At 45.7% G+C, this 24,611-nt stretch overlaps 1 protein-coding gene and 1 pseudogene across 1 annotated transcript in view; both read left to right on the top strand.

Moving 5' to 3' along the window:
* Positions 1-20,098: 20,098 nt before the first annotated feature.
* On the top strand, positions 20,099-21,312 carry LOC103351720 (transketolase pseudogene; annotated as a pseudogene).
* A 2,170-nt stretch (positions 21,313-23,482) lies between these two features.
* The window catches only part of SLC6A5 (solute carrier family 6 member 5), a 90,095-nt gene continuing 88,966 nt past the window's right edge, over positions 23,483-24,611 (top strand). Inside the window, exon 1 of the mRNA XM_051825012.2 lies at positions 23,483-23,947. The gene's annotated coding sequence lies outside the window, so the exon portion shown is untranslated. The remainder of the gene's footprint in view (positions 23,948-24,611) is intronic.

Genomic DNA, 24,611 nt, shown 5'->3' with positions numbered 1-24,611 from the left:
AAACCATCAAATTATTAGAGAACATTGAGGAAATCCTGCAAGACATTGTCACAGGCAAAGAGTTCTTTGAAAAGACCTGAGAGGCACAGGCAGTCAAAGCCAAAATTAACAACTGGGATTACTTCAAATTGAGAACTTTCTGTATGGCAAAAAAACAGTCACGAAAGTGAAGAGGCAAACAACAGAATGGGAGGAATTATTTGTAAACTATGCAACTGATGAAGGATTAATAACCAGTATCAATTTAATAATCAATTAATAACCAGAGATCAAGAAAGTCCACAACAACAAAACAAACAACACAGCTAAGAAATGGGCCAAGGATCTAAATAGACATTTTCAAAAGAGGAAATCCAAACAGCCAACAGACACATGAAAAAACGCTCAGGACCACTAGCCATTAGGGAGATGAAAAATCAAAACCTCAATGAAGTTTTACCTCACCCCAGTTAGAATGGCTTTCATACAGAAATCAACAAATGCTGGTGAGGATGTAGGAAAAAGGTACCCTAATCCACTGTTGGTAGGAATGTAAACTGGTAAAACCACTATGGAAGACACTTCGGAGATACCTCAGAAATCTGAATGTAGTCCTACCCTGTGACCCATCCATCCCACTCCTGGGAATTTACCCAAGGCAAATGAAATTAGCAAATAAAAGTTATTTGCACCTCTGTGTTTATTGCAGCTCGATTTACAATAGCTAGAACATAGAATCAACCTAAATGCCCACCAATGGAAGACTGGGTACAGAAATTATGGGATATCTATTCTATGGAATACTACACAATGGTTAAAAAAAAAAATGAAATCCGGTCATTTGCAACAAAATGGATGAATCTGGAAAGCATACTTAGGCCGGCGCCACGGCTCACTAGGCTAATCCTCCACCTTGCGGCTCCGGCACCCCGGGTTCTAGTCCCGGTCGGGGCGCCGGATTCTGTCCCGGTTGCCCCTCTTCCAGGCCAGCTCTCTGCTGTGGCCAGGGAGTGCAGTGGAGGATTGGAGGATGGCCCAAGTGCTTGGGCCCTGCACCCGCATGGGAGACCAGGAGAAGCACCTGGCTCCTGCCATCAGATCAGCGCGGTGCGCCGGCCGCAGCGCTGGCCGCTGCGGCCATTGGAGGGTGAACCAATGGTAAAAGAAGACCTTTCTCTCTGTCTCTCTCTCTCACTGTCCACTCTGCCTGTCAAAAAATAAAAAATAAATAAATAAATAAATAATAAAAAATAAATAAAAAAAGAAAGCATACTTAGTGAAATAAGCCAATCCCAAAAGGACAAATACCATATGTTCTCCTTGATTTGTGACAACTAACAGAGCACCAAAAAGGAAACCTATAGAAGTGAAATTGACGCTATGAGAAGCACTGATTTGAACAGCCCTTTTCTTGACTGTCGAGGAACAGTTTATTATTTTTTTCTACTTAACATCATTGGTTGAACTCTTTACTTAACACAGAATTATTTATAGGTGTATAAAGTGAATTGAAAATAGATCCCAGTAGGGTCCGACGCTGTGGCATAGTGGGTAAAGCCACCACCTGCAGTACCAGCATCCCATATCGGCGCCTGTTCAAGTCCTGGCTGCTCCACTTCCGATCCAGCTCTCTGCTGTGGCCTGGGAGAGCAGTAGAAGATGGCCCAAGTCCTTGGGTCCCTGCACCCATGTGGGAGACCTGGAATAATCTGGCTTCTGGCTTCGGATCAGCACAGCTCTGGCTGTTGCAGCCATCTGAGGAGTGAACCAGCGGATGGAAGACTTCTCTCTCTCTCTCTCTCTCTGCCTCTCGTTCTCTCTCTGTAACTCTGACTTTCAAATAAATAAATCAATCTTAAAAAAGAAAAAGAAAAAGAAAATAGATCCCAATAAAAAATAAGAGTGGGAATAAGAGGGAGGAGCTGTACAGTTCGGCACACATTCCTACGCCCTTACCCCTATAGGTAAAGCTAAAAACTTGCCATGGGCATCCAAATCCCAATAAGCTGGGTGGCACTAATGCCATCTTATGTGTTAAAGTGATATTAAGTGTGTAGTTGATCACATAGATAGGATTAAGTGCCAAAGGGATCACATAAATAAGACCAAGTATCTGCTAATAAAAATAGATAGAATTCAAAAGGAGAGAATGTTCCAACATGGGAAGCAGTCCACACAGCAGACTCATAGAATGACAAATGCCCTAAACAGCACTCTGACCTCAGAATCAGCCATTAAGGCATTCAGATCTGGCTGAAAAGCCCATAAGAGCATTTCAGGCATGGAAAGCCTGTGGCAAAAAATGTTCTACATGATGGATCTCTGTGAGTGAGATCCCAGTGAAAGAAGTGGCCATCAAAGAAGGATGTTCTTTTCTCTAGAGGGAGTAGAGAACTTCCACTTCTCTTATGGCCCTGTCTAAATACTGACAGCGTTTGTGAACTCAAAAGTCTTCCATAGTCTTGGCAGCTCATGTCAAGAGCCTCTGATATTATAAGTGTGTTAATTGTTAAATCAACAACAGGTGTCACTGTGCACTTATGCCCCCTGTTGGACCTCTGTTCTTAATGAGCTATACTATGAGAATTAATGGTAAAGCTTGTTTTCAAATAGTATTTTATGCTTCATATGTGTGGGTGCAAATTATTGAAATTTCTACTTAGAATAGAGTTGTTCTGTTTATAAAGTTAATTAAAAGTGAATCTTAATGAGTGGGATGGGAGAAGGTGTAGGTTTGGGATGGGAGTGAGGGTTGGAGGGTAGGTATGAGGGGTGGGGAGGAAGAACTGCTATATTCCTAAAGCTGTACCTATGAAATTTGTATTCATTACATAAAAGCTTTCAAAAAAAAAAAAACCAGATGGATAGACTAATAGAACAGAATGAAAACACCAGAAATCAATTCATGCATCTACAACCAACTTATTTTTGACAAAGGAGCTAAAATCAACCCCTGGAGCAAGGACAGTCTCTTCAACAAATGGTTTTAGGAAAACTAGATCTTTGCATGCAGAAGTATAAGTGAGACCTCTACACAAAAGTCCACTCAAATTGGATTAAAGAGGGGCTGGCGTTGTGGCGTAGTGGGTGAAGACACTGCCTGCAGTGCTGGCATCCCATATGGGCACTGGTTCGAGACCTGGCTGCTCCACTTCCAATCCATCTCTCTGCCATAGCCTGGGAAAGCAGTGGAGGATGGCCCAAGTGCTTGGGCCCCTGCACTCATGTGGGAGACCTGGAAGAAACTCCTGGCTTTGGATCGGCACAGCTCCAGGTGTTGCAACCAACTGGGGAGTGAACCAGCAGATAGAAGACCTTTTTCTTTCTCTGCCTCACCTTCTCTCTCTGTGTAATACTGACTTTCAAATAAATAAGTCTTTTAAAGAATGGAATAAAGACCTAAATCCATGAACCAATACCACCAAATTATTCAAGAACACTGGGGAAATCCTGAAAGACATTGGCATAGGCAAAGAGTTCTTGGGAAAGACCCAAAGGCACAAGCAATCAAAGCCAAAATTGACAATTGGAATTACATCAAATTGAGAAGCTCTGTACTGCAAAAGAAACACTCAACAAAGTGAAGAGGCAACTTACAGAATTGGAGAAATTATATGCAAACTGTACAACTGATAAAGGATTAATAACCAGAATATATAAAGAGCTCAGGAAACTCAACAACAACAAAACAAGCAATCTGGTTAAGAAATGGTCAAAGGGGGTTGGTGCCGTAGCATAGTAGGCTAAGCTAAGCTTCTGTCTGCAGTATAGGCATCCCATATGGTGTCAGTTCGAGTTCCAGCTCCTCCTCTTCCAATCCAGCTCTCTGCTTGGCCTGGGAGAGCAGTGGTGGATGGCCCAAGTGCTCGGGCCCCTCCACCCACATAGAAGAGCTAGGAGAAGCTCGTGGTTCTGTGTTGGCCCAGCTCCAGCCATTGTGGAGAATGAACCAGTGACCTTTCTCTGTCTCTCCCTCTCTTTTTTTTTTTTTTTTTTTTTTTTTTTTTTTTTTTTGACAGGCAGAGTGGACAGTGAGAGAGAGAGACTGAGAGAAAGGTCTTCTTTTACCATTGGTTCACCCTCCAATGGCCTCTGCCGCCGGTGCACCACGCTGATCCAAAGCCAGGAGCCAGGTTCTTCTCCTGGTCTCCCATGCGGGTGCAGGGCCCAAGGACCCGGGCCATCCTCCACTGCCTTCCCGGGCCACAGCAGAGAGCTGGACTGGAAGAGGAGCAACCGGGACAGAATCTGGCGCCCCGACAGGAACTAGAAGCTGGTGTGCCGGCGCCGCAGGTGGAGGATTGTCTTATTGAGCCGTGGCGCCGGCCTTCCCTCTCTATCTTTAACTCTGCTTCTCAAATAAATAAAATCTTTAAAAAAAATAAAAATAAATAAATGGAAAAGGACTTAAACGGGCATTTTTCAAAAGAGGAAATCCAAATGGCCAACAGACACATGGAAAAATGCTCACAACCACTAGCCATCAGAGAATTGCAAACTAAAACCTCAATGAGGTTTCACTTCACCCCAGTTAGAATGGCTTTCATGCACAAATCAACAAAAATTAATGCTGATGAGGATGTGGGGAAAAAGTTACCCTATCCACTGTTAGTGGGAATGTAAACTGGTAAAGCCACTATGGAAGACAGTATAGAGATACCTCAGAAATCTGAATACAGACCTACCATATGACCCAGCCATCCCACTCCTGGGAATTTACCCAAGGGAAATGAAATCAGCATATGAAAGAGTTATCTGCATCCCCTTGTTTATTGCAGTTCAATTCACAATAGCTAAGATATGGAATCAACCCAATGCCCATTAACTGAAGACTGGATAAACTATGGGTTATATACACCATGGAATACTTCACAGCAGTTAAAAAAAAATGAAATCAGGTCATTTGCAACAAAATGGATGAAACTGGAAAACATCATACTGAGTGAAATAAACCAGTCTCAAAAGGACAAATACCTTATGTTGTCCCTGACCTCTGGTAACTAATAGAGCACCTAAAAGGAAATCTGAAGTGACATTGACACTTTGAGAAGCAATAACTTTGAATAACCTTTGTCTTAACTGTTGAGGAACAGTTTTTTTCTTTCCATACTATCTGCTGAATTTTTTATTTAACTTAGAGTTAATCATACATGTATAAATTTAATTGAAAATAGACCTTAGTAAAAAACAAGAATGGGAGTAGCAGAGGGAGGAGGAAGAAGGGTGGGAGGGCGGGTAAGTAGAAAGAATCACTGTGTTCCTAAAATTGTAATTATGAAATACATCATGTTTGTACTCCTTAATAAAAGGTTTCTGGGCAAAAAATGTCTCAGACAACCGAAAAACAACAATAACAAAAAGATTTTAACAGTGACTCTCAGAGCCTGGGAAGCTATGGGGAAGGGATGATTAATGGGTGCAGTTGGATGAGAGGAATAACTTGTAATGTTCTATAGCACAGTAGGGTAACTATGGTTGACAACAGTTAACTGAGTATTTCAAAATATCTGTGGTGACAGACCAGTTACCCTGATCTCATCATTGAACATTGTTTACAAGTATTAAAATATCACTCCATATCCCATAAACTGTTGATAATAACTGTCTATGGAAAATAAAGATGTATCTTAAAAATATATTCCATACTTGAAAATATTTTGATTTCATTGTTTCACTACAAAGAAATGATGTTTCAGGTGGTTGATATGCCGATTACCTCGATTTCACTGTTATGAAATGTATAACTATATCAAAACATCATGTACTCCATACATTTATACACTTAGGTGTCCATTAAAGATGAAAGTAAATCAAGTGTGCATCTTGGGGCCGGCATCCTATATAGGGGCTGGCTGCTGGTCTTCTAATCCAGTTCTCTGCTATGGCATGGGAAAGCAGAAGATGACCCAAGTCCCTGGGTCCCTGCACCCATGTGGGTGACCCAGAATAAGCTCCTGGCTCCTGATCGGGCCAGCTCCAGCCTGTTGCAGCCCTTTGGGGAGTGAACCAGTGAATGGAAGACCTTCTTCTCTCTCTCTCCCTCTGTAATTTACCTCTTAAAATCTTTTTTAAAAAAGTGCATGTAGAGTGCTGTCCCTTCTAGTAGAATTTATGCTTCATGACAACAAGGACTCTTTTCCTTGCTCTGTCTCCCTGCCTAGAACAGCGCTTGGAACACAAAGGTCTGATCAATATTTATTGATTAACTGAATTAAATACAGGTCTTCTCCCAGGAGACACTAACTGTTTTCATATTCTGTTTTTTTTTTTCCCCCTCCCGGGAAGAGGAAGGCATGGAGCTCATCTTCCTCCCTCCTCCCAACAGAATGGCCCCTCGTGGGTGCATTTTCGGATCTGTAAGCTTGGACATCAACATCAGGAAAACTGGAGAACCAGGGTGAACCGTTATTAAGAGCCAGAGTGTTGGCAGGTGCTGCGACTCACTAGGTTAATCCTCTGCCTGCGGCACTGGTACTCCAGGTTCTAGTCCAGGTTGGGGCGCCAGTTCTGTCCCGGTTGCTCCTCTTCCAGTCCAGTTCTGTGCTGTGGCCCGGGAAGGCAGTGGAGGATGGCCCAGGTCCTTGGGCCCTGCACCCATATGGGAGACCAGGAGGAAGCACCTGGCTCCTGGCTTTGGATCGGTGCAGCACGCTGGCCGTAGCGGCCATTTTGGGGGTGAACCAATGGAAGGAAGACCTTTCTCTCTGTCTTTCTCTCTCACTGTCTAACTATGCCTGTCCAAAAAAAAAAAAGTCAGAGTGCTATGAAGCTATGAATGGACTGTAGGCAGGAATGTGGCCAAGGAACTGCAAGGCCAGGGCAGAAGGTGAAGGGCATCCTGATGCTTTTCTTCCAGATTATTGCTTTTGAAATAAGTGCCCCAGATACACAGAGAAATCTGAAGGTAAAATCACCACAAATCCTGCAATCCTGAGCCAGCCACTCTTAACGTGATCTTGACACCCTGCAGACTGTTCTCTATGCATGCACATGCACACATGTGTGTGCTGGAGTTAGGTTTAGATCCAGATCACAGAGAACCCTAAGAATAATGCTGTAGCCAGGATTGGAGCTCCAGCTCTTTTCTCTCCCACATAGAAACGCAGGTATGGGTGGGGGTTGGCGCTGTGGCGTGAGGAGTTAAGCTACTACCTGCAGTGCTGACATCCCATATGGGCACTGGTTTGAGTCCCAGCTGATCCACTTCCGATCCAGCTCCCTGCTAATGAGCCTGGGAAAGCAGCAGAAGATGGCCCAAATCCATGGGCCCCTGTACCCACGTGGGAGACCTGGATTAAACCCCTGGCTCCTGGCTTCAGCCTGGCCCAGTCCAGGCCCTGTGGCCATTTGGGGAGTGAACCAGTGGATGGAAGATGATCTCGGTCTCTCCACCTTTCTCTCTGTAACTCTGCCTTTCAAATAAGTAAATCTTAAAAAAAAAAAAAAAAAAAAAAAAAAAAAAGACGTGCTGGTAGGTGGCTCCAGATTAGCATGGTTCTCCACAGTCCAGTCATGTGTTACTATGTTGTATGTGGCTTCCACCTCATGGTCCAAAGGACAGCATTTGCATTCTAAAAAACAGAGAAAGAAGGAGGAACAAATAAAACAGGGTGGGGGATGTGGAAGGAACAGTTAAAAGAAATGCATGTTGCTCTTAAAGAAGTTTCCATATAATATTTTCTCTTACATCCCATTGACCTGAATTAAATTGCCTGGCTATACCCAGCTGCAAGAGATTTGGGAAACAGAATTCTTCTGGTAGCCAAGTGCCTGGGTGAAAATCCTATTACCATGTAAGAAGGGAGGAATGAACACCCAGGGAGGACTAGCAGTGTTCACCAGTGGTTTGTAATCATACATAGGAGGATCTCAGAAATAATGTAATAAAAAGATGACAAGCTCTGGAGTTCATTATGGGTTCAAGTCTGGCTTAGTAACTCACTCTTCGTTTACTTGTCTGTTAATTAGGAGTGGTACAGAACAAACCTATTTCATAGGATTATTATGAGGATTGAATGAACTAAAGCATATTGAAGGGCTTAGCATAGGGCTCTATTATGTAAAAAAGAACATAATTAACTCACAATTCATCACCATCATAGCTTGTTAATTTTTTTGCCATTATCAACATCATTTTGTACTTGTACGATTATCCCTTAGTGTAAGTTTCTGGATGTGGAAGAGCAGGAACAAACTTAGGCATACTGGACACGGAATGATATATTGCAGGCTGGACAAATAGCTAGCTTCGGGGGACTCTTGCTCCATTTTAATGCAAGTGCTTTTGAGCATCTGATATATACAGAGCCTTTTGCTAGTTGCTGTAAAGGAGCCAGAGCCAGATAAGACTTGCTCTGCAACGAGGGAGGAACTACAACCAAGGACTTTGGAATACAAAGTTCCGATCTGGGGACTGCCTGAACACTGGGGGTCTAATTTAAGGCAGGAGACTGGGAAGGTCTCCTCAAGGAGATGCTGTTTTATCTGGAACCCGGGGGCCCTAATCCTGGGTGAGTGAGTGGAAAGGGAAGGATGGGAGGAAAAGTGTGTTCTCAGGAGAGGAATGTGTAAGGCAGAGTAGGGTACAGTGGCTACAGACCCACGTCCCAGAGCCTGAGCATCCAGGTCCAGAGTACGTCCTGCCACCGAGTACCTTAGAATCCCTGCTCTAGGGCTCAGGTGCCCCCCCTTTACTTCGGGGATCATAGTCAGATAGGCTTATGATGACGATCGTTTGGGTTAGTGCACAGAACTGCTCAGAACAGCTCCTGCTTTGTTTTCCTGTCTGCACTTAAACTTTTTTTTTTTTATTAAAGTGTTTGAAACAGAGGGAGAGAGAGACAGAGATTTTCCATCTGCTGGTTCACTCCCCAAATGGCTGCAAAGGCCAGAACTGGGCCAGGCCAAAGCCAGGAACCTGGAACTCCATCGGGTCTCCCATGTGGGTACAGAGTCCAAGTACTTGAGCCATCCTCCGTCGCTTTCCCAGTTGCATTAGCAGGGAGCAGGATCGGAGGTAAAGCAGCCAGAGCTCGAGCTGGCACTTAGGGGAGGCTGGCGTCTCAGGTGGCCGCTTAACCTGCCGTGCCACCACCCTGGCCCAACTCAGAAGTCTTAACCCATGACTGAGTTTTGCCAACTACAGATGGCACTAAGCAAAGCGGATTCAGACCCAGGGCAAGTGGGAGATGTTTTAAATTTGAAATCCCTGGAAACAAACAGCCCAACCAGGTTCGAACCCATGTGTGCTGTGTATGGAGCACAAGGAGATGTGTGACAGTCTATCAGGGCCGTGTCCAGAGAGGACATGACAAAGTGACAAGGAAGCCGAGACTCGGGAGCAGGTGATAGACACGGAAGCTTCCTCCAGGGCAAGGGGCGAGGGAGCGGAGAGCAACCCAGGCAGAGGGAGAGAACCCAAGGAGGGGACGTTTAGCACAGGGAGGAAACGGAAGAGGGCCACTGCACAGGGAGGGCAGAGGGCACAGGGCGAAGCACAGCAGTAGGCAGTGGCTGTGTCGCGTGGGACTCCAGCTGGTGAAGATGAGCCTTGCAGTCTAAGGTGAATTGGAGACCAACGCCCACCACCGATACCTCTGTGGCCCCTCCGAGGTCTTCATTTCGGTGACCACAGGATGCCTCCCCTGGGAGACAGCAGGCGATGACTCCTAGGTGGGAAACTCAGATTGAGTTCTGCGTTCCTAGCTTCAGCCTGGCTCCGCTCTGGTTGTCCTGGGCTTTTAGGGAGTGAGTCAGTGGATGGAAGACCTCTCCCTCATTGTCTCTCAGTGCCTTTCAAATACATTGTTAAAAATTGTTTGTTGTTTTTAGTTGTAACAGGACTTTAAGAAAAAAAGTGCTTTTCGGGGCCGGTGCTGTGGTATAGTGGATAAAGCTGCCGCCTGCAGCCCGTGTGGGCGCTGGTTCGAGTCCTGGCTGCTCCACTTCTGATACATCCTTCTGCTATGGCCTGGGGAAGCAGTAGAAGATGGCTCAAGTCCTTGGACCCCCGCACTTGCATGAGAAGACTCAGAGGAGGCTCCTGGCTTTGGAATGGCACAGCTCTGGCCATTGCGGCCAATTGGGGAGTGAACCAGCAGATGGAAGATCTCTCTCTCTCTTTCTCCCCCTCCCTCTCTCCTACTCTCTCTCTCTCCCTTCTTCTTTCCCCCTCCCTCTCTCTCCCTCTCTCTGCCTCTCCTTCTCTCTATGTAACTCTGACTTTCAAATAAATAAATTAAAAAAAAAAAAGTGCTTCTCTTCCACTTAGTAGTTCCTTAACACCATCCTTGGACTTGGCTCCAATCTTTATACTCAGAGAAAAAGTCTTTTGTATCAGCACTTTTGTCAGAAAAAAAAATCCACAGTATTCACTGAACACCTATTATGGGCCAGTAATGTCCTGAGCCTCTTACCCATCCTACTTCATTTACTGCCCAACAACCTACGAGGTAAGTAGTAACTGCTTTCTGTTGGATAATTAACAGAGACTCAGAGAGCACAAGTCATTTGCCCAAAGTCACATAGCTCTGCAAGAGTGAGGGCAGGGCTCTGAGCTCAAAGCCCTCATCACTCACTCCCTAGTGAGCAGGTCACAGACAAGGCACAGTCCTGGTAGAATCTCAGGAAGTCGCTTCACTCTGTGCAATGATACTTTCAGGCAGCTTCGAGCTGAAAATTGCAGAGCCCTCTCTCTTCAACCAAGTGTGGAACTCATTAAGCTGCAGGGAGCTCTTAATATCTTCAGTATTTCAGGGAGACGCTATGCTCCCTGAGTTGGAGGAAAAGAACTCACACCAAGCCTTAAAAAGGTGAATGAAAAAGTCTTTGCTTACTAAATACTGAAGATAAGCATCTTCCCCATTCATCGGCAATTACCTTGGTCCCCAGTTACATCATTGCTGGTGAAATGATTAACAAAATAATGGTAATGGTACCAACGGTAAATTAAATGGAAATAAAAAGAGCCCAGTGTACTGCTCAATTTCCCACTTGGGGGCTCCTCCTAAGTTGCGTTCTCCAGCTTCCCCCGAGAATTTCCACGTGGAAATAAACACGGCTGATTGAAAATGCAAACTCCCATGTGAGGAGCACGGAAACCTAAGCCAGAGCTGGTTCCCCTCTGATCCCAGGTAGCGCATCCCCAGGCTGGCGTCCATGAAGATGAATGTCCCCTGTGTCATGGCCCCGTGATGAGTGATGCAAACAGAGACAGACACCTTATAGCACTGACCTCTGCCACAGACTCTGACACCCTCCTGCCCTCGCCAAACCAAGTGGAAAATTGGATCGAAAGACAAAGAATCAGGACTTCATTACAACCTGGAGGCTTTGTGGTGTCGGATTCTGACCACCACAGCTCAGCCCAACCTCACCGAGGGAAATTACCAACAGATGTGACAAGAAACAGCCCAGGGGTCCAGCACACATCAGCTTCTTGTCTGGCCAGAAGCCCTCTCATAGGGGTTTGGAGACAATCAGTTTTTCTAATACAATACCCTACAAAGAGCTTTGACAGCCCGAGTTTGAAACCTAGCTTTGCTCCATTAAAAACAAAAACAAAATTATTTATTATTTGAAAGGCAGAGCATTAGAGGGAGAGGGACAGGGAGAGAGATTCCATTTGCTGGTTCACTCCTTAAATGGCTGAATGCCAGGTTTGTGCCAAGCTGGTCAGGAGCCTGGCACTCCATCCGGGTTTCCCACATGGGTAGCAAGAGCACAGCACTTGGACCATCTTCTGTTGCCTTCCCAGGGGCATTAGCAAGGAGCTGGATTGGAAGCTGGACAGCAGAGACTCAAACTAGAATTCTCAAATGGGATGCCAGCTGTGCCATCACAGGTGGCAGCTTAACTTGCTGTACCACCAAGCTGCATCCCAGCCTTTGCCTCATATTAACTGGATGTTTTGGGAATGTGTTATTTAAAACGCTTTCTGACCACCAATGTCCTCTTTATTTATTTATTTTTTAAGATTTATTTATTTGAAAGGCAGAGTTCTGGAGATGGAGGGGTGAGGAGGGTGGAGAGGCAGAGGGAGGGAGAGAGAGAAAGAGAGAATCTTTCGTCTTCAGGTTCACTCCCCAAATGTCCACTATGGCCGGGGTTAGGGCTGAAAACTTAACTCAGGTCTGCCACACGGGTGTCAGAGACCTAACTAACTACCTGCTCTATCACCACTGCCTCCCGGGGTCTGCACTGCTGGCAAACGAATCAGGAGCTGCACCCAGGGAAAGAAGCCAGGCACTCCAGTGTGGGACACACACATCTCAGCTGGTACCTTGACTGCTAGCCAGACTCTGATTTTCTAAATAGGACTCGAGACCCTCTTTGATCTCAGGCTCATATTGATTTTAGGTTGTATAAAATTCATTTGGTGTTGAAAAAAAATTACTTTTCTCCCACTTACTAGCAGTGTAATTTGAAGCAAATCCTACCTTCACTGAGTCAGTTTCTTTGTTGCTGTAAATTAAGTAGTCTGAGCTAAAACTTTAAGACTATCAAAAGAAAACAAAGCATTATGGGAAAATGACAGTGGTGAGATTATTACTATTATTTCCACTTTTTGTCTCACATGGAATAAGAATTTCCAAGAGCACAAGCAGAGAGATTTAAAAAGATTTATCAGAGTTAAAGACCTCCAGGCAGAGTGGCGTAGAGGGGGCTTCCAAGAGAGGAAAAACCTGAAGTGGTTCCTGGCAGTTTTTAAGCACAGTTTTGATTGACGTGCAGTTACCAGGCGATTTGCGATCCTTTATCCTGTCTGGCTTGCTCCTGATAAAACCGAAGGGTGGGATGCCTAATTTGTTTACAGTAAACTGTGAGCGCAGGAGGATGCAATTGCCACTTCCTTGCTATTCTTAGGGTAAAAGTGGAAGCTTTCAAGGCGTGTGCAGGCATGCACTTTTGATCTTGTTAAGATAACCCTTGGGGGAGAGCAAGTACCTACGCCCCAGATTTCCACTGGGCTCACCTTGCCTATGAACCCATCTGACTCCTCACAAAAGGAGCAAGTCATTAATTAGCCAATGATTTTACACATGACAGCAAACACATGTGAGTGATAAAAGAAAATTGATCCGTTGGACTTTATCAGAATTTACAATGTTATGTTTCAAAGGACTGTCAAAAAATCCATGTGATAGTAGAAAATATTTGAAAATCAAATGAGGTTACTTCAGAAAGTTCATGGAGATATGGACTTAAAAAGCTAAATTTAGGGATGGGCGTTCGGTGCAGCAGCTTAAGTCACCACATGGGATACTTGCATCCCATATTGGCATCCCTGGTTCAAGTCCAGCCTAGCTTCCTGTTAATGTGCCTTCTTGGAGGAACCAAGTGAGAGCTCAAGTACTTGAATCCTTGCCAGCCACAAGAACTAGATAGAGTTCTGGGCTCTTGGCTTTTGGCCTGACCCAGCCCTAGCTGTTGTAGGCATTTGGGGAATGAACCAGTAGATGGAAGATATCTGTGTGTGTGTATGTGTGTGTATGCATGTGTGTGTTTCTGCCTTTCAAATAAAATTTTAATAAATAATTTTTTAAATTTGTCTCTTTTGCCCCAAAAAGTTTTTTGAAATATATGCATTGTTTTTTTCCTGATATGCATGTTCCACGAACTTTTTGAAGACCCTCTAAGGAACTTGAACCTAGAATGCACGAAGAATACTTACAACAACAAAAGAATGAAAATGGACAACAGATTTGAATAGCTATTTCACCACAGAAGATACACAAATAGCTAATAAGTACATGAAAAATGCTTGACGTTATTATCAGCAAAAAACAAATCAGAACCATAATGAAATCACACTTTACACTCACTGGAATGGCTCTAATAATAATAATAAAAAAAAGACAATGACAAGTGTTTGTGAGGACACAGAGCTCTTGGAACCCTCATACATTGGTAGTGCAAATAAATGAGGCACATTCTGTGTTGACCAGTCTGACAGCTCATCAAGGACAAACAGTTACCATATAATCCAGAAATTCCACTGCAGGTAACCAAGAGAATTGAAAACATGTTCCTGAAAAAGCTTGTACGTGTATATCATTGTTCAGGGGAACAGGATTCCTAATACAAAAAATACCAACAACCCAAAGCTATGCCAGATTTTGATGAACTTTGAAGACACTGGGCTGAGTAAAACGGCCCACCACACACTGGGACATGTTATGCGATTACATGTTTGCAAAATGTTCAGAATTGGCAGATCCATGGAGCCTGAGAGTAGACTAGTAATTGCCTAAGGATGGAGAGGAAAGACTGTGGAGAAATGGGGAATGACAGGATTTCCTTTTGGCGTAAGGAGAAGCCTTAAAATTAGATTGTGGTGATGGTTGGTCAATGTGTTTTTAAAAAGCCGTACATTGTAGGCTTACTGTGAAGGGTCTGTTCCAGCTGATTTATTTGGATCTTGCTAGATTACATCCTTTATAAGATAGGTGTGCATCTTGAAATGCAGCTGGGCTGTACAGGGCTAGAAGGGCTCTGTCCACATTGTGCGCGGGGCAGGGGAAGGAGGTGGACACCCTTGTCAGTCTACAGTACGCAATAACATTTATAGAAGCCTGATTGGCACTGCACATCTGCTTTAGGCCCCAGCAGACTAGATTAAACCAGAGGAACCGCTCAGACTGGGAGCTACTTAAACTGAACTCTGAAACACGTTGGCTGGAAAACAAAATAAAAGCCAAGTAGAAGATTCATAGCAGCCAGTCAAAGGGGGCCCCCTTTCTTACTAAAATGGAGCAGTCTTATCTGTGGCTTGATCTACGCCCTGGACATCGTCCAAGGCTCTAGACCCCACCACCATTGCTGGACGCCAGGTGACCAGATGGCCCAACCACAGGTGTCGGCTCCACTCCCACCCTAATGGGATTTGCTGCTCCTACTTCCCTGCCCACAGGCAAAGGTTTAACAGGACCTGCTTCCAGCACAGGTGCTCTCTCCCTCCTGATTCTCTTACTCTCTTATTCTCTCACTTTCTCCCCACCAGCCCCTCAGCCTTCCCCCACCCAACAATAAAACTTCCCTCTAACTCAGGTGTTTGGTGTGTTTTGTGGCGGCCTTACACCCTTGGCCTGAGCTGGCACAACAAAGAAGTTGCCTCTGCTTTACCCTATAAGAAAAGGAATTTGAATGAATCTATTTTTTTGTTCTGATCCTGCTTTCCCTTTTCAGTCTCTAAGACCAACCTGTGTTTGATGGACTATTGAGCGTGCACTGCTGGTCCTGTTCTTAGCACTTCCCATGCATCTCATTGAATCCTGAAATCATGTCTGCGAGACTCAGAGGTTCACAGAGGTGGGAGGCCAGATGCCAATGCAGGCAGCTAGACTCCAAGGCCACTGCGCACAGCCTCTGTACTGCTTGCCTTCCTCTGTACTCCACTGCTTTCTCTGTACTGCTACCTGGGTGCAGGCACTATGTGCTTCATCAGCACTGAGCAAATAACCAAGTTAAAAATAGCCTCATCGCTTCTTGCTCTATTTCGTAAAAGCAGGGGGTGTGATCGTTTCATTTTTTTAAACTCCCCAAATTCGGGCCTTTCTGGGCGCTCAGGCAGGCACTGTCATTTGCTTGCAAGGCACATCCTTCTGGCTTCCCGGGGCTAGGTGTGCTCCTCTTATCTAAGCCACACTGACTGGCTTTTTTCTTCTTCTTTAGGAGATGTCTGGAATCCAGCAGCTTCCCAGCAGGTCCCTGAAGCTGTGCATTGCTCTGCACCAGAGAGGTTTGCTACAAGAAGCCTGCAGGAGCCAGATTTCAAAGGGCCTGTTACTTGTTTTTTCCTCTCACCTTCAGCCATAATGCTTTGTCTGCAACCGGCAATTATTCACAGCCAGTGACTCCTCTATCATAAATAGGAGAACACCACTCTGAGAATGTTGCAAGCTGTGGGCGAAGGCAAATTATTCAGGCGTGGCCTTTGCTGCAAGCTGGCCCTGATGGTCAGAACCTCTGCACAACCCTTCTCTTTCTGCCCACGCTGGAGGTCTGGCCTTTATCATACAGTCAAGCAGGGACCAGGCAGAAGCCCAAATCCAGCGGACGCCGCATACCAACACCCAAACGTCTGCTGATAATACAGGAACCTCAGCCCAGCTTCTGTGTGTGCCGTGGAGATAGGGGTCAGTGCCCAGCCCTGGGCTAGGATTGTCTCCACAGAGGCACCTGGGACCCTGCATGAACTCTGAAGACAGCCAGGTAGCCTCTGGAGTCCTGTGTGGCCACCTGGGCTCATGCATTTGACCTTGGTATGGACACATTGGCCGCAGGGCACACTGGGTCTCCATGTCCCTCCTAATAACCCCTGAGTCGGCAAGAGGAACCTGGGGCCTCAGTCTGGGCTCCCACTTCCCAAGGCCTTCAATTTCCACAGTGCTAGGGAAGAATGTGCCTCCCAGCCCTCAGACTGTCCGGTCTTGGGAGGACGGCTGGCCCGGCACTTGGAGGCAGGCCGAGGATGGGATTTGCACAGGGCCAACTCAGCTTTCTTTTCTGGAAAGGTGACCTTTTCTACAGGGGCCCAGGCCTCAGCAAAGCAGCCCTTTCTGTTCCACTGCCCTGCGCATGCGCCTCCGCCCTGCCGCTCAGCCTTCTCCATCGGCTTCCCCTCCCCCGTCTTGTCTTTCCTCTCCTGCTCCTTCTCTTCAGTCCTGGCTTCACTCCGTTCTCTGTGTCTTTCCTTGATTTCTGTGTCTTCTGGTCTCTGCTTTCCCCTTTTGTCTCTTTTCCCTCCTGGGTCCCTCTCTCTTTCTCTAAGCCTACCTCCTTTCACACCTATGGGGGCTACTCTCAGGGCTGCCCACCAGGGCCAAGAGCACACACAGGACCTGTTCACTTGGCCACTTGAGCTTGGAGCAACCCCAGTGAGAAAAGCCTGCCGTCCTACCCCAGTCCCTGCTTGGAGCCAGTGGCACTGTCACCAGTCACTAGAGCTCCGGGGATTCCTGGGAGCTCCAGCAACTGCTTTAGATATTTCCTTTGCAGATAACTAGCACTTGCATGACAGAATTTCCAGGGTCTAAACAGAGTGAGTGAGAGATTCAAACCTAAACATCAGAATCGTAGGATAACCTCCCCTGGGGTGGCGACACGCCAGCCCCAGTACTGACTCCCACCTTGTTCTCCAACACGCATTCTTTGTCTCCCACAGGGGCCACATGGGGAGTACTGGGTGCAACCTTGGGGTTCCCTGGCCACATACAATTCACAGATGTTTAACTGAGGGCCCCAGGGCCACGCTGGGCCAACACACCACACCTACCAGCAGGGCCGGATCTCCCGGGCTCAGATCCACTCCAGGAAATGCTCCTGTCTTCCTTTACTGCCAGGCAAGCCAGAGGGTGGGAAGAACCTGACTTGCGTGGAACCAGACCAAGGGGCAAATGAGCGGTGTTCAATCTTATAAGGAGGGGCAAGAAAACACGTGACGTGTAAGGGGCTTGAGATCATTTCTTTGGCCAGGACTCCCCTGGGTGAAAGTAACACGGGCGAACTCTGATGAACCACTTGAAGTAGGTGCAGGGGGTGAGACCAGCCAGACACATTCCCTGGAGTAACAACAGGTGCTGCTGCCTCACCGGGAGGTGGGTCAGGCTAATGGGAGGGAGCTAAGTCTGGACCGCAGCCGACAGTTTGGGCAAGGGAGGTGGAAAGTCAAGTGACACCTTCTGCTCTCCTTTCCAGCCTTTCTCGCAGGACTCTCTCTTCTTTCCAAATGACTACAGAATGTCTGATTAAGGAGGCATCTAATTATCTAGCTCCCAGGCTCCCCCAGACCTAGTCTGGCTGGATTTCCTGCCCTCCCCTTTCTGCAGTTGACAAATGTGCAGCTGAACTCTAGGAGTCTCCCAAGGCCCAGCCTGCGTGGTCAGTCTGTGAGTTAGTGCTGTGATTCACCCTGAAGCCAAGGCTGAGTAACAGAACTGAAAGCTCTCCCTGAACATTGTCATGATCGTTCTCTTGGGTTCGTTTTTTTCCTTTGCACTCTCTGTTGCCTGAAAGAACTGGGCCATGATCAAAACTATTGGTGCAAGACTGGTGCTTTGATTTGCTGTTGGCTTCAACTTTGCATTGCCAATTGCCTTTTCCAGATAAACCTCTCTGAGCAGAAGCTTTAAGAACTCATGGGTATCAATGGCCTTAAAATCACCAGCGCTTCCCAATCCATCTCAAGAATCTCAATCTAAGGCCGGCACCGCAGCTCACTAGGCTAATCCTCCACCTTGCAGCGCTGGCACATGGGGTTCTAGTCCCGGTTGGGGCGCCGGATTCTGTCCCGGTTGCCCCTCTTCCAGGCCAGCTCTCTGCTGTGGCCAGGGAGTGCAGTGGAGAATGGCCCAGGTGCTTGGGCCCTGCACCCCATGGGGGACCAGGATAAGTACCTGGCTCCTGCCATTGGATCAGTGTGGTGCGCCGGCCGCAGCACGCCGGCTGCGGCGGCCATTGGAGGGTGAACCAACGGCAAAGGAAGACCTTTCTCTCTGTCTCTCTCTCTCACTGTCCACTCTGCCTGTAAAAAACAAACAAACAAAAAAAGAATCTCAATCTATAAAAAATATTTCATAACATCCTTTTTATCATCCTGAAATTAAATTCAAAAGTAATATAAGCCACATAAGCACAGGATTTGAAAAGTCATTACAATGATCTTATCTTGGAGACATAAAAGAAATTTATTATAATGATATACTAATATGAAATATTTTAGTACAATCCAATTGGATACATAATGAAATAGTCAGAAACTACACCTACACATAGAATCATTTATTTTTCTATACATAGAATCATATGCATAACATACCTATACATTGAATCATGTATGTGTTATATGTATATTCTTGATTTTATATATACCACTGTGACTACAAGAGCTAAAATTTCAGATATATAGGGATGCTGTTTTTATGTCTCAGATCTCATTAGCAGTGGTGTTTTTCCAAAATCAATTCTAAAAGAGTTTAAACAACTCTTGAATTAAAAAGGATAAATTAAGTAATGCAGCAATTTCACCCCTAGGCATTTGCCAAAGGGAAATAAAATCCTAGTCACGCAAAGACTTGTGTAGGAATGTTCACAGCAGTATTATTCCTAAGAGCCCAAACCTGGAAACAATTCAAATGTCCATCAACTGGTAAATTGTTAAAATGTGAAACACTGCTGTGAGATGATATTCAGGAATAAAAGAACAAACTAATGATCCACAGTGCAACAGGAATGAATCAATAAAAAAAAAAAAACAGTGAAAGAAGAGAAATTCAAAAGACTCTAAACCAAATGACTTGATTTATGTCAAATTTCTAGAAAAGACAAATCTAGAGAGACAGCAAGCAGGGTAGAGGCTGCCTGGGACTGAGTTGAGAGCAGGAATTGATTGCAAACAAGACCAGGGGCAACTTCTTAGGATGATGATGGGTAAATTCTTAAACTGGATTCTGGTGACAGTTGCCCAACTCCATCAAATTTACCAAAATCATTGAGTTGATTACACATTTAAATGAATTGAAAACACTTAAAATGGAGTGGGTTTTATGGGATGCACATCAGACCTCAATAAACCTATTTTTGAAATATGTAGTTTGCCCTTGCTTTATGTGGTAATTCCATCATCAAACATTCAACACAGCCATCTCTCGGTATCTGACCATCTGCATCTTCCCCTTGCCAACGTACCCAGGGAGGGGCTACCACAAGCCTGGCCTGAAGAAGCTCCATCCAGGCCACCCCACACCATGCTGCAGTGTCAATGGCATTGTGGCTACTACCTTGTTCTACACCATGTGCCACAAAGGCCCTGAATACACGGAGCCCTCACAACCACCTCTTAGTGCTCTCCAAGGGTCAAGAAGCTCACATCCTGTAGGAAATCTAGGCTGAAGTTGGCTTCTTGCCTGAAACAGAACTGCTGAACTTGAGGAAGATCAGTCTGAATTGAACAAGTACTCTATTCTGAACCAGGGTTTCGTGATGTGGCCACTGGTCCCCTGTGCTCAGACCTTGGGCCTGCCTGTGGCATGGCCTACACAGGCAAATGCTTCAACAAAACCAGCTACTGAGTCTATGCATGCTGGGGACAGGGAACTGTCCAAGGGTTCCAGGTGAGATCATGGCATGCATCAACTTCTACAAGCTGGACGACCTTGATGCCATCAATGACCGGGGCCAGAGTGAAGCAGTCCCACAGCAGTAGCAGGAGGATGTCTATCGGAAATGCTGGGTGGCTTTTGCTGGCACATCACCATTGTGGGTGGATGAAGCACAGAGGAGCTGTGCAAGGCTTAGACCGGACCAAGAATCAGCCAGCAGCCACCATTCCCAAATCTTCAAGGGCTGAGGGATTTCAGGGATGTAAGATAAGGAGTCTTGATGGGGAGCCCCTCTCCAGAAATTTGTTGGATCAGATCATTCAGGAAATCTACAGCCAGATCCACATGAAAAAGGTTCTGGTGACTCCTCCAAGGGATGATGCCCCCGTGGTGGACATGGCCAATATCAACATCCCCACCCTGCCCAGCTACAAAGTTAGAGACAAGATAACTACCTGCAAGGCCTATGCACAGGTCCATAGCGGAGCTGGGCCTTGCCAGGGACCATATCATCACCCTGAATCAGGGCACTGAGAAGTCTACCTTCTTGGAGACCTTCAAAAAGGAGTGCCTAGGTCACTTCATTGAGGATTTCATTGCAAGCCTAACATGGTGAGCGTTGCCACAGACTGTGCCACATGCAACAGCATAGTGCCCTCCTCAGCACTCCTGTGGCCTTCCTCATTTGTACCTCAGACCACATATACAAGGCAGCCATCTCTGAGAGCAACGTCATCAACCTCTGTGGCTCCCACTGCTGTGTGACCATCAGGTAGATCTGCCCATGTTTCGATCAATCCTCATGTGAACTCTCTTTTACCCAGGTAAGGCAGTTGCTACAGAGAAGGGGGTGAGATCAGCAGCCAATATGGAAATCATCTGCTTCAACCAGACCAGCTGCCTGGAAAATTCCATCATCTATAGTAACAATGAGGCTACATAGGGTGGCCAAGCCGCAGTGGTCCTGGGGCGCAAAGATAACCAGGTGACCATGATCAAGGCTTAAGTGATGCTGCATGGGGTTTCAGCCACTGATGAGCTGCTGTAGAAGTCTCTAGACAGGAAGCTCATTCCTGACAGTGCCTATGCTACCAAGGGAAGGAATCCCACAGTGGAGGGCCACTATTACGAAGGTGGCACAGGAGAGGAAGTGCCCGTTGCCATAGAAGGTGAGCCTGGTGTCACTGTCATCACTTGGCTGTTGGCCAAGAAGCAGGAAGACATCTGGCATTGACAAGGAGGCCAGTCTGCATTGACAAGGATATAAACCATGAGGGGCCTCATCATCAAGGGAGGGTGTGGAGCAAGGGGGAGGGAGGTCTACACATACCCTCCAAGCAAAGGTTCTCAAAGATGTACTGAGAGGAGTAGTAAATATGTTTTAAGTAAAAATGGAAAAAAATTCAATGTACACTGTACTGTGCAGAAATGACTTGTGTTCATGTTTAGGACAGAACTCACTTCCAGAGCCAGGTAATTGTGAGCAAGTTCCTTGTCTGTGTGACTGTTGTGCAGTACGGGGTGTAGTTCTGCAATGTGAGGGACTATCCTGTGTATTGTTGAATATCTAACATCTTTGTCTTCTACCCACTAAATGCCAGAAGCAACCTCCACTCAATGAGACACTGAAAATGCCCCCCAGACACTTGCAAATCACCTGCCAGGAAGTGGTTTCTCCTCTGCTGAGAATCCCTGGTGTAGACCAACATCACAGGAGGAAACTGAGGCCGAGGGAGGGGCAGACACTTGCTCAGGGTTGCAGAGTGGCTTAGTGTTTGTTTATCTGCAGTGAGCCCAGACATCTTAAATCACAGTTCAGAGCTCCTGGGTCTACACTCGGTCTTTTCACTCTTGCTTTTTTCTCTCTCCAGACTTTTCCATCATTCTGGTACCTAACATGTAAACAGCTCAATCTCACTCAGAGTTCCGGAAGGCAGGCAGGGGGCCAGAACTTGTGGGTATTATGCTGATGCTTGAAAGTCACTCTCAGGGAATTCAACCAGGTCAACTGGTTCTATGAGTCCAGTAAGAAGCAGCGGTGGTGAGCGAATGAGTCCAGGGATGTCAAATTTCTAGCATGCATACCACAGCTCCGGTCCCTCACCCGTGGAAGACGCTGATAATTAATGATGGTACATTTCCCTTCCGAGGCTGGATGCTGACTCCCATCCTTCTCAAGGTAGCCATTGTCAATTAACTGAAATTTGCAGAAGAGGCCAAGTTACTATCCTGAAGTGATGCATCCAAAGAAAGAATACGTGCTGAGTGTAGGTCAGAGACAAAGAACCAACATCAGTTCAGGAAGTTCAAAGGAGAGGAGAAGGCGTCTGGGTGTGATAAACACAGGAGCAGACAAAAATGAAAGACCAGACAAGGACACTGGATCCAGAGTTTCAGGCTTGGGTTTAGACAGATGGGCCCTTAGAGAGCAGATGCTCAGTAAGTGCTTGATGAATGACCGCTACAGAAGAACAGGGACCGTCTGTCCTGTTTTTACAGCAACTTCTTGGTCAGGGCTGAAGCAGGTGTATGCTGCTCCCCAAAGTGAGACTGGAATTCATGCCTCTGAAGGTAATCGGCACAGCTTGTGCTGTCTGGGAAGTCCTCAGCCCTCGTGGAAGGAGTTCATTCTGGCCTCCACCCCACAGCTTCAATGACCACAGGAACAGGTTTTTCTAAGACCACCCAGAGAGACTCATACAGTGTCCAGCATTTGGGGCTGTAGAGTCTAGTGGTTAAGTACATGGAATCAGATCTAGGTGTAAACCCCAGTGTTGTCAACTAGTACCTTGTGGTCTTGAGAAGTTTACTCCAAGGTCATTTTTTCCCCTCATCTCTCCAGAGGATCTAACTCACAAGGTGTTATATGGATGAAATGGCTCTTCAATGTCCATTCGTCAATTTTTCCATTTGAAAATAGCCAAATAGTTACAATGAGCTGCATCCCAAATTGCTCGGTTTGCTCTACACAAGACCACTGGTTGAACTCTGTAATCAATGCACAATCATTCTTAGGCATTTAAAATTAACAGAAAAGTGATCTCTGTGAAACATAGGAGTGGGAATAAGAGAGGGAGGTGATATATAGGTTGGCACATGCTCACTCGGACTTACCTCCAATGGTGGAACTAGAAATGTGCCAGGGGATTTCAACTCAATCTTACCAAGAGGCAGGTACCAATGCCAGCACACTTGGTAAAGTGATAAGTATAAATACACAACCGATCAAAAAGATAGGGTATGTGTCGATGAGATTTCACAAATAAGACCAGTGTAAGCAACTAATGAAGGACAGAATTAAAAGGGAGAGAATGATCCTGCGGGGGAAACAGGACACACAGCAGACTCATAGAATGGGAGCACTCCTGCCTCGGAATCAACCCTTGGGACATTCGGATCTGGCTAAAAGGTCCATGAGAGTCTCACAGGCATGGAAAGCCATGACACGGTGGCAAAAAAACAATCTAACTGAAAGATCCTGGTGAACAAGACCCCAGCAGAAGGAACAGGCCATCAAGAAGAGAGGCACCTTTCTCTGAAGGGAGGAAGGAACCTCCACTGTGATACGGCCTTGACTAAACAAGTTCAGAGTTGGTGAACTCAAGGGGCTTCCATAGCCTAGACAGCTCATAGCAAGAGTCTCGGGTGATTGCTGACGTCATAAATAAGAGTGCCAATTGTTAAATCAGCAACAGGAGTCACTGGGTACATGCTCCCCACGTAGGATCTCTGTCCTTAATGTGTTCTACTATGAAACTTAAAAACAACACTACTAGTCGAACAATACCCTATACCTTGTGTGGTTGTGTGAGTGCAGCCTGTTGAAATCCTTGCCTAGTATATACTAAGTTGATCTTCAGTATATGAAGGTAATTGAAAATGAAACTCGATGAAGGGCGGGATGGGAGAAGGAGTGGGAGAAGGGAGGGCCACAGGAGGGAGGGAGGTTGGTGGGGGGAAAGCCACAACAATACAAAGCTGCACTTTGTAAATTCACATTTATTAAATAAAAAAAACTATATAACAAACAAAAAAAAGAAACAGAAAAAAACTTAATACTTTACCCTTTTAGTATTTTTTATGTTCTACTTAAAACTATTGGATGAACTCTGTAATTAATACACAATTACTCTTAGGTGTTTAATTAATGCTATAACTAGTACTCAAATAGTATTTTACACTTTGTGTTTCTGTGTGGGTGCAAACTGTTGAAATCTTTACTTAATATATGCTAAATTGATCTTCTGTATATAAAGATAATTGAAAATTAATCTTGATGTGAATGGAAGGGGAGAGGAAGTGGGAGAGGGGAGTGTTGTGGGTGGGAGGGAAGTTTTGGGGGGAGAAGCTATTGTAATCCATAAGCTGTACTTTGGAAATTTATGTTCATTAAATAAAATAAAATATAAATATAAAAAAATAAAATATCCAAATAGTTACAATGAGCTGCATCCCAAATTCCAGAGCTAGTCCATGGTTGATCCAATCAGTCAGGATTAATTCCTGCTCAGGGATGAGTTACCTTGGCTATGC

This window comes from Oryctolagus cuniculus, chromosome 1 (assembly GCF_964237555.1).
Source record: "Oryctolagus cuniculus chromosome 1, mOryCun1.1, whole genome shotgun sequence".
In the NCBI taxonomy this organism is placed as follows: Eukaryota; Metazoa; Chordata; class Mammalia; order Lagomorpha; family Leporidae; genus Oryctolagus; species Oryctolagus cuniculus.
This window is presented reverse-complemented; position numbering and strand designations above follow the sequence as displayed.